Source organism: Bos indicus, chromosome 26 (genome assembly GCF_029378745.1).
Source record: "Bos indicus isolate NIAB-ARS_2022 breed Sahiwal x Tharparkar chromosome 26, NIAB-ARS_B.indTharparkar_mat_pri_1.0, whole genome shotgun sequence".
NCBI lineage: Eukaryota > Metazoa > Chordata > Mammalia > Artiodactyla > Bovidae > Bos > Bos indicus.
The window spans coordinates 389,745-400,960 of NC_091785.1; the positions used below are offsets into that span (position 1 = coordinate 389,745).

At 38.2% G+C, this 11,216-nt stretch overlaps 1 pseudogene; it reads right to left on the minus strand.

Annotated features, from left to right (window-relative positions):
- Positions 1-4,607: 4,607 nt before the first annotated feature.
- LOC109579136 (olfactory receptor 8U3-like) lies at positions 4,608-5,548 on the minus strand (annotated as a pseudogene).
- Positions 5,549-11,216: the final 5,668 nt, after the last annotated feature.

The following is an 11,216-nucleotide window of genomic DNA, read 5'->3' on the forward strand; positions in this document are numbered from 1 at the left end:
GGTGACTATTATATCTACTACTGCAGGCAGGAATCCCTTAGAAGAAATGGAGTAGCCATCATGGTCAACAAAAGAGTCCAAAATGCAGTACTTGGATGCAGTCTCAAAAACGACAGAATGATCTCTGTTTGTTTCCAAGGCAAACCATTCAATATCACAGTAATCCAAGTCTATGCCCCAACCAGTAATGCTGAAGAAGCTGAAGTTGAACGGTTCTATGAAGGCCTACAAGACCTTTTAGAACACCCAAAAAATATATATATACATATATATATATACATATAAATATACATATAAATTTTAAAATTTCAGTTATTATATTCAGTTTTGTTGCTTCTTTCTTATATTTTCTGTCTCTGTTGATGTTTCTCACTGAATTTCTCCATTCATTTTCTGAGTTTGGTGAGCCTCCTTTGATCATTTCTTTGAACTCTTTATCAGGTAAACACTTATCTAAAGACCATTTCATTAGGGTTTGTTCTGGGGTTTTATTTTGCTCTTTTGTTTGGAACTTATTCCTTTATCTCCTCATTATGTTTGACTTTTGATTTCTGTTTTTATGAATTAGCAAAACATCTACCTCTCCTTGTCTTGAAGGAGTATCTTTGTGTGGGTTCATCTCTTGTGTCCACTGCTTGCAAGTGGTGACTTTGGCAGGTTGACTCCAGCTAGAGTGAGTGCAGGCCTGGGATAGACCTGGGGAAGCACTGCTCCAAAGACTGCATAAGAGTGTGGATTTTGATATTTTAGCTGAGGGAATGATGTTTCACAGTACAGTTTTAAAGGCTGCACATAATTGTATGTGTCTGTTTAGGAAGAAGCTGAATAACATAGCTATTGATTATATGTGAATTTCTCCTTGAATTTCCCTGAGAAAAGTCAGGATTACTTTAAGAAATGACTGCTAATAGTAAGGGATTAAAATTGTGTATATATGAAAACTCCAATTTGTGTTTCAACATTGCTATTGTAAATAATCATTGGAATCAAAAAGGTAAAGTGAAACTCCAGAAGAGCAGAGTTCCTCAAGTGAGGCATTAAGATTCTTTAGGTTTGAACTTCTTTTCCTGTGAAGGGGAACCTTCTTATGTTGTTTCTATGTGTTTTATATGTGATATGTGAGAATATGTGTGAATATCCATCATATAAATATGTACTCACAAGACATAGTGCAGTGAATAGAAGCACCATGTTCTCTGTTAAACCTAATTTAAAAATCTGAGAATTCATTCAACTCACAAGGTTCCAAACATATTTCATGGCAACATACATGGGTTCTTTACAAATTAAGTTCAGAAGAGGAAATAATTCCCTTGTACAATACATCTCAAGGCTTCCCTATTGGCTCTGGGGTGAAGAATTCAGCTGCCAATGCAGGAGACTTAGGTTTGATCTCTGATTGGGAAGATCCCCTGGAGAAGGAAATGGCAACCCACTCCAGTATTCTTACCTGGAAAATGCTATGGACTGCTGGGGTCCAGCCCCGGTGGATCCAGAGAATTCGAAGCGGGGACGGCGTCGGCGAGGATCAGGAAACAACTGCTTAATTAAACGTTAATTAAGGATATAAAGAGTAATAGAATAAGGATAGCTCAGTGAGGAAATTCAGTGGAGAAAACAGGCTGAAATAAGGATAGCTCAGTGAGGAAATTCAGTGGAGAAAAGAGGCTGAATAATTCAGCCAGAAGGTAAGAGAAAGAACGACATGGTGAGACCAAGTTTCGGTGAACAAGGCCCGCACTTTATTTTCCAAAGTAGTTTTTATACCTTAAGTTATGCATAGAGGATAATGGGGGAAGGGGTAGAGTCATGCAGTAAGCCAGGCTTTCCTCCTGCAAACTTATCATATGCAAAAGTTTAGGTGATTTGCATCATCTTCTGGCCCGGAGGCCTTTTCCTCTAAAGGTGATTATTCTAAAGTCAGGCGCCAGCCTCCAAAAAGCATTAGATAAAGTTGCATTCCTACAGAGCAAAGGTGTGGTGGGCTATAACAAGAAAAAGAATTAACTCAAGGGTCCCAGGTTACAAACATTAAAGCTACCATTTACACCAGTTATATTAATCAATACACTGCCAGGGACACAGCAGGTAAGGGATATGGAGACTTAGCAGCAAATATTGGCCCAACAAGTGAAAATCCCTTCACCAATACAATTTCTAATCAATCTTTTGACTGCTCAAAGGAATCTGTATTTAGACAGTTTAGAACATCTCATGCCTCTCACAGTTTGGAGGCTCTGAGCAATCACATGTGGCCGGAAAAACCTATTCAGGCAGGCTAGAGGACTTCCAAGGGAGTTTGTAGGTTTAAACACTGTCACACCCAGGAATTATTAACTGGAGCTATAAGCTAACTCTTTTTTCAGAGAGAGGTAGTGGGGGACAGCCCCCCGTAAAGTCAGAGGTGTAGGTGAAAGCACAAAGCAGAAAGTAGGCAGACTCTGGTTTGGGGGGTAGATTGCTTGAGAATTTTCAGGGAGACTCCTGAGGCTTGATCCCGCCTTTGCGTATGCCAAGCCTCCTTCCTCATGACCTTTGCCAGGGGCGGAGCTCGCTCCCCGCAATGGACAGAGGAGCCTGGTGGGCTAGAGTCCATAGGGTCACAAAACAGTCAGACATGAATTAGCAACTAAACAACATTACAAACCTCAAACTGTATTTTACATAATGACTGTAACTACCAAAATCGCCTTCCAAAATGGTAAAATAATAATACTAAATCCGTAATTTAATTAACTTTATGAACTGGCAAAATAATAAAAGAACTTAGAATCACTAACTTCTACATTTCATGTCACAATCCTATATGGGTGATTAAATAAATGACATTGTAGCCTAAAATTAGTTCTATTTGAACATATATGAATTTTTTCATTTTTAAAATATAATTTCTTATAAACCATGTTTTCAAAGTATACCTAAAAATCTAATAATGACACATTTAAGTATAGATAACCTAAATTAGGCTTCCCAGCTGGCTCAGTGGTAAAGGATCTGCCTGCCAATGCTGGGGACCTGAGTTTGATCCCTAGGTCAGGAATAACCCTGGGAGAAAGAAGTGGCAACCCACTCCAATATTCTTGCCTGGGAAATCCTATGGACAGAGGAGCCTGGTAGGCTACAGTCCATGGTGTCACAGAGTCTGACAAAACTTAGCAACTAAACAATAACACAATGACCTGTAATTAGGGCTTCCCAGGTGACTCTAGTGGTAAAGAATCTGCCTGCAGTGCAGGAGACACAGGAGAGGCAAATCCAAGCACTAGGCTGGATTCCTACTCCTCTGGAGTAGGAAATAGCAACCTACTCCAGAATTCTTCCCTGGAGAATCCAATGGACTCAGAAGCCTCGTAGCATACAGTCCAAAGTGTTGCAAAGAAATGGACATGCCTGAAAGACTAAGGGTGCAATCTATAATACTCTTAACATCCAAACTGTTAAGAAAACAAAATTCAAATAGACTTGAATTTGAACTTAGACTATTCCTATTATTAGTCATGTGACCTTAGACAATTTATAAATTAGTGAGACCTAGAAGTGAAACCTTACACTCCAGTAGATTTGATACATAGGATTAAGTAGAACTAGGTGATTAAAATCCTGGCAGCATAAATCTATCTAGGTTCTGACTTTCTTATTTAAGACTGATGAACTTTTGAGAACTTAATTGATTGATTTTTAATTACACATAAAAGCATTTATATAACAAACACATAAAGGCATTTATATAACAAACACATAGAACTTATGGGCTTTCCAGGTGGTACCAGTGGTAAAAAATCTGCCTGCAGGAGACATATGAGATGCACGTTTGACTTCTGGATCAGGAAGATCCCCTAGAGGAGGGCATGGCAATCCACTTCAGTATTCTTGTCCAATAAAGCCCATGAACAGAGGAGCCTGACAGGCTATAGTCCATGGAGTCACAAAGAGCTGAACATGACTGAAGTGACTTAGCATGCATAGCACTTACTATAACAGGATACTGTTCTAAGCCTTTCATAAACATTAACCTGCTTAACCTTCAAAACCGGATCAACCAGTTGGTTCCCATTATTTTGTAAAGTTGGAAAGAGAATCATGCAGAGTCCAGGTCAATTGTCCCAAGTTTCACAGCTAATAAAAGAAGACAGAATTCAAACTCAGGCAGTCTTGGTTCTAAAGTCCTGAGTTCTAAGAAAAAGATGCTGATACCTTTGTTTGGGATACATGTGTATGTGTTTGGGAGTGTATTTGTGTTTGTATTTGAAGATGATTTCATGGTCTTTAAATGCTACAATGTCCTGAGCAAGACTCAGAATCAAACTGACTTTCCAGAATTGACCTGGGTCTTTGTAGTAATTATCAAGATCTTCTGAAGGAAATGGCAACACACTCCAGTACTCTTGCCTGAAAAATCCCATGGACGGAGGAGCTTGGTGTGGGCCACAGTCCATGGGGTCACAAAGAGTCGGGCATGACTGAGCGACTTCATTTTCACTTTCACTTTCTGAATTAACAATCACATTTTCAGTTTATTGGTAAAAAAAAAAAAAAATTACAAGCAATGTCAAAAAGGGAAAGACTGACTTATTTCTCTTCTTGTATGTAATAAAATATTATTATTATTATTTTCTTAATTTTAATATATTTAAAGTTTCACAACTTTTTCCCAAGACTTTCTTGGAGGCATCTTTTACCTCTTTGTTTCTTAGACTATAGATAAGTGAGTTCAACATGGGGATCACCACTGTGTAAAACACAGATGCCATTTTGTCTGTGTCCAGGGAGTAGTTTGACTTGGGCTGTAGGTACATAAAGATCAGTGTGCCATAAAAAAAATAGTAATAGCCACCATGTGAGAGTCACAGGTAGAAAAGGCCTTGTGTCACCCCTGGGTAGAGTGGATCCTTAGGATGGTGTCGATGATGAAGAGGTAGGAGGTGAGGACAATGGAAGATGAACAGATCATATCAAAACCAGCAAAGGCAAAGATCAGAATTTCCTTCATGTGTGTGTCTGAGCATGACAGAGCCAAGAGAGGAAGACCATCACAGTAGAAATGCTTATTAACATTGGGCCCACACTGTTAGATGGAAGGTGATGATGGTATGGAACAGGGCAACTAGAAATCTGTATACATGTGGAACTGCCACTAATCGAATGCAGACTCTCTTTGACATCAGTGTGGAATAATGCAGGGACTGCAGATGGCTACATAGCTATCATAGGCCATGAAGGAAACACTCCATGATGATGAAGGTGAGAAAACAGCCCAGTTGCATTGTACAAGCATAGAAAGCAGTAGTATCATGCTCCACAACAAAGTTTACCATCATCTTTGGTGTGACAGCAGAGGAGCAGCAAACATCAACAAAGACCAAGTGACTGAGGAAATAGTACATAAGCGTGTGGAGTTGAGCATCAATTCCAATAAGGGTTATCAAGCTCAGCACCATGACCAGATAAATGACCAAAAACACCACGAAGCAGGGGACTTGAAGCTCTGGCTGGTCTGTAATTCCCTTGAGAATGAATCAGTGACAAAAGTAAGATTCACTTTAGCCATTTAGTCTGTGGATTTGGCAGAGTTTTTTGCGAGTTGAAGAATAAAAATGATACCTTCTATGGCTTCTTCTAGTGCTGGGGAAGGTGATCATTAGCATCTTCTATCTGTGAGTCAAAGCATCTTGTGGGCACAAGGTAGCTACAGCTCTCCAATGGCATGCCATTCTAGCCCCAGGGAAAGGAGTCTATTACTCTCAGAGTAGTCCTCTTAAGCCTTACTTTGCTCTACAAATAAGCAGTACTTCTTTGCTTTGTGATGTAGAAAATATGGGAAGATGCTGATTAAAAATTAAATAGTATCTGAAAGAAAGCACTTGAGATGACTGATAGTAATATTCCAGTGTTTTTGGTGCCACCAAGGCTTTGATGCCCATGTATACGTTACAGGGAAAAACTTACTCCATGTTGGATATATTTCTTTTCTTTAACCTTTGTTTCCTGTGCTTTTGTTCACTGAAAGAATACTGTTCATACATATTGGTCTACCTCAGAAAACCCTTCCCCTCTGCCTGAATGTTAAACCAAAGTGCATTTGTTCAGGACCCTGTCCACCTGTGGATGGCTATGGGAGGGAAAGAATTAACACATCCTCTGCCCAAGACTTGAGACTCCAGGAGATGATTGCAAAACTAATGACCTTTTAAATTTACTTCTTCATCCTCCCCTCATCTCTGTTTTATAAAAGAACCTGTCATCTGGACCCTGATTAGATGATTATTTTGAGACATCAGTCTGCTATCTTCTTGGCCTGCTGGCTTTCTGAATAAAGTCAATATTCCTTGCCTCAATACTTAAGCTCACAGTTAATTGGCTTGCCTTGCAGTAAGCAGAGTAAGCTTCGATTTGGTAACAAAAGTGGCAGTTAAAAATACATAATAGATAAATGAAAATACACTTATATTTCCCTGTTTTTCAATTTTGTGTAAGTCCCGAAAGCTTTAAAATATAAAAATGATCTAGCATGACTTACTTACTTTTATAAAATACATACTTGATGCTATGTAAGTTAAAAGGAAATTAATCAGATCTATGTGAAAATATAATTTTATTTGCATAATAATTAAAGAGACTTAGGATTATGTTCCCATTCAAAAATTTACTACATTTTGTACTTTGTTTCTGATAGATAACACTAATTAAGTAGTCTGTTAGATAATGTATTCTATACTATATGTAGATAACATCTTTTCCCATAAACATGTGTCAGTATATTTCAGGGGCTTAAAACATCCAAAGTACTTACCTTCAATTGTAAACGAAGTTTTGTGGAAGGATGTATAGTAGTTCTTGATGAATGCTTCCGAATAATTACTTTTATTTTTGGCAGCTCTGGAAAAATAAGACTAGTTTCACTAAATCCAATGTTAGCCTATTTGAATTTTATTTTTGATCCTGTTTTTATTTCCCACATAGTGGAACCATGAAATATTAACAAAAAAGGAGCCTCAAGACATGACTCTGTATAATTCCTTCGCATTTCAAATTTTATTTATTAATACTATAATTATTTATCTGTTGAAGTTGAGGACTGTCCTTACAGATATTCTACATAGTGCAAAACATGAATTCACTTGTGCTATGGGCTTCCTTCACAGCTCAGTTGGTAAAGAATCCACCTGCAATGCAGGAGAACCCGGTTCAATTCCTGGGTGAGGATAATCCACTGGAGAAGGGATAAGCTACCCACTCCAGTATTCTTGAGCTTCCTTTGTAGTTCAGCTGGTAACAAATCCACCTGCAATGTGGGAGATCTGAGTTCAATCCCTGGGTTGGGAAGATCCCCTGGAGAAGGAAAAGGCTACTCACTCCGGTATTCTGGCCTGGAGAATTCCATGGACTGTGAAGTCTATGGGGTTGCAAAGAGTTGGACACAACTGAGCGACTTTCACTTTCATTTTTCATAGTTTCTTGCTAACACACTCTGATGAAATTTCTATCCCATCATGTCTGAGTAACAATGGAAAAAACTCAGGCTTAGAGCTGTGGTCACAGAGAATAGGGACTTCCCTGATGGCTTAGCAGTAAAGAATATGCCTGCCAATGCAGGAAATGCAGGTTCTATCCCTATGTTGGGAAGATCCTGTAGAAAAGGAAATGGAAACCCATTCCTGTATTCTTGCCTGAGAAGTCCCATGGACAGAGGAGTTTGGTGGGCTACAGTCCATGGGGTTGCAAAGGGTTGGAAATGACTTAGCAACTAAACAGCAACAGCAACACAGAGAGTAGATGGTACAGTATGGATGTAACTGGGTTTGTTTGACTGCAGAGTCCATATTCCTAATCCATCAAGCTATGCTGCCCAATGTGTAACAATACTGGCAGATATGCCTATTTTGCTCTGGTATGAACCTAATGTTTACAGAAGTCAAAAATGAAAACTATAGTTGAGCCAAATTTCAGGAGATCAAACTTCTAAAAAGTCTTTTAAAAGTATTTGAAGTACCAATAGATATCCTGTAGAAAGGACTGAAATGCAGACAGTATGAAAGTAAGAAATGCAGTTAAGAGGTATTAGGATTCCATTCAATACCTCAGCATATAAAGGAGAAAGGTTTCTAGTGGAAAGCTAAGTTCTAGGTGGACGGTTGACTATTCACTCTACAAACTTCACAAGACTCACCTGCTTAGCCATGATTCTGGCTCCAAATGTACTCATTCCAAAGTTGTCTGGGTGATGTAATAGTTCCTAGATCCCTTTGAGTCTAAATTTGAACCTCGAGAGATATCTGTTTCTTTCAAAGTATGATGAGCTGAACAAATTATAACTGGGGATTTGAAAAAAATATATAATTATCTGTATTCCTAAAGAAGCTATATTTCAAGTATACCTATCAGACAATTTCCATAGAAGCAAAAGTAGGCTGTATTAAAGACAGCAATGTAAAAAGACCATACACTTTCATTCATTTAAATAAGAACTCAAGCTTTGTGAAAGGATAAGACCAGAATTTAAATTCTGAGTAAAGTATAAGAATGTGGGTAATGTCTTATTCTTTTTAGATCTCAGCTTCCTCAATTGTAAAATCAAGTAAAACATGTTTTATGTTTTAATGAACATTGAATGTATTAATATATGTAAAGACTCAGTAAACTCTATGATAAATAGTGAATACTCAAAAGATATTTTCTTTAAAAAAGGAAGTGCTGCTGCTGCTAAGTTGCTTCAGTCGTGTCCAACTCTGTGCGGCCCCATAGACGACAGCCTATGAGGCTCTACCGTCTCTGGGATTCTCCAGGCAAGAACAATGGAGTGGGTTGCCATTTCCCTCTCTGGTGCATGAAAGTGAAAAGTGAAAGGGAAGTCACTCAGTTGTGTCTGACTCTGAGCGACCCCATGGACTGCAGCATACTAGGCTCCTTCGTCCATGGGATTTTCCAGGCAAGAGTACTGGAGTGGGGTGCCATTGCCTTCTCTGAAAAAAGGAAGTAAATCAGAACATTAAAAAAAATAAACATACTCCAAAAAACTACCTGAAAAATGGAACCACTTCAACACAGTGTCAAACTCTATCTTGGTGAATCTGCACAGTAAAGGAAATGTTACCATTAATGGTGAAATCCAGAATTTTTTTCACAAATTTCAAACTAGAAAATCAACTTTAAACCAATTTCAAAATATGTTTGTGCATGAAAACGTTACTCACAGCAGTACACCAACTTCCTGAAAAAGCTGTCAACTGCTTCCAGTTTTTCCTAAACCTTGTCCTTTCCACCCAGTTTTTTCCCACAGCACTGACACCAGTCCTTTCTAGCTTATATGATTATTATATGATTGATAAACACAATAAACTTTTGTCAGTCTTAGTTAGATTCCTCTGAAATTTGAAAATGTTGTACATTATCTCACTTCTTGTCATTTATGATACCATGATTTCTTTGATTTGTTTCTTTTTTATGATATTTTTAATTTATTCATTTTGGTCTACATTGCAGTGTGTGGGTTTCTCATTCCAGTGGCTGTGCTTGTTATGGAGCATGGGCTCTAGGAACATCAGTTCAGTTCAGTCACTCAGTCATGTCCGACTCTTGCGACCCCATGAATTACAGCACGCCAGGCCTCCCTGTCCATTACCAACTCCCAGAGTTCACTCAGATTCATGTCCATTGAGTCAGTGATGCCATCCAGCCATCTCATCCTCTGTCGTCACCTTCTCCTCCTGCCCCCAATCCCTCCCAGCATCAGAGTCTTTTCCAATGAGTCAACTCTTCACATGAGGTGGCCAAAGTACTGCAGTTTCAGCTTTAGCATCATTCCTTCCAAAGAAATCCCAGGGCTGATCTCCTTCAGAATGGATTGGTTGGATCTCCTTGTAGTCTAAAGGACTTTCAAGAGTCTTCTCCAACACCACAGTTCAAAAGCATCAATTCTTCAGCACTCAGCCTTCTTCACAGTCCAAATCTCACATTCATACATGACCACAGGAAAAATCATAGCCCTGACTAGACGGACCTTTGTTGGCTTCAGTAATTTGTGAGTTTGTGTTGCACAGGCTCAGTTTCTCTGCAACATGTGGGATCTTTCCAGACCAGGGATAGAGCCTGTGTCCGCTGCATTGGCAGGCAGATTCTTAACCACTGGGCCGCCAAGGAAGTCCCTCTTTCTTTCTTTCTTTTTTTTTTTACCTGTAGTAAGGACACTTAACATAAGATCTACCCACTTTAATTTTTAGGTACACAATAAGATATTGTTAACTACAGACAAAGTATTGTACAGGAGATCTCTAGAGCTATTCATCTTGTATAACTGACACTTTTCTTTCCTAAACAGCTCTTATTCACCCCTCCTCCCAGATCCCGGCAACCACCATTCGACCATTTCTTTGAAGGACTATTTTAGATACATTATATAAGTGGAATAATGAGCAATTTATCCTACTCTAACTGGCTTATTTTACTTACAATATCCTCCAGGCTCATTTATGTAGTCACATATGGCAGAATTTCTTTCTTTTTAAGACTGATATTCCTATGTATGTATATGCCACATTTTCTTTTCTTTTTTAATTAAAGGATAGTTGACATTTCTTCAGAGGAAAGTGATTCATATCTGTGTGTATATACACACACAGATATATATATATATATATAAAGTGCCTGAAAGGCTACAGTCCATTGGGTCACAATGAGGTGGACATGACTGAGTGACTGAGCATGCATTTTATATATATATATATATATATATATAAATATAAATATTGAGCATGCAATATATATATAATATTGAATAATATATATATATATATAAAATTATATATTTTATATATATATATAATATATATTATGAGGGATTGGGGGGCAGGAGAAGGGGACGACAGAGGATGAAATGGCTGGATGGCATCACTGACTCGATGGACGTGAGTCTCAGTGAACTCCGGGAGTTGGTGATGGACAGGGAGGCCTGGCGTGCTGCGATTCATGGGGTCACAAAGAGTCGGACACGACTGAGCGACTGAACTGAACTGAACTGATAATATATAATATAATATATAACATATATAAGCATGCAATATATATATAATATTGAATAATATAATATATATGAATATATAATATATAATATTATATATAATATATAATATTGAATATATATATTCTTCATGTTCATTTCTATTATGGTTTATCACAGAGTATTGAATATAGTTCCCTGTGCTATACAGTGGGAACATGTT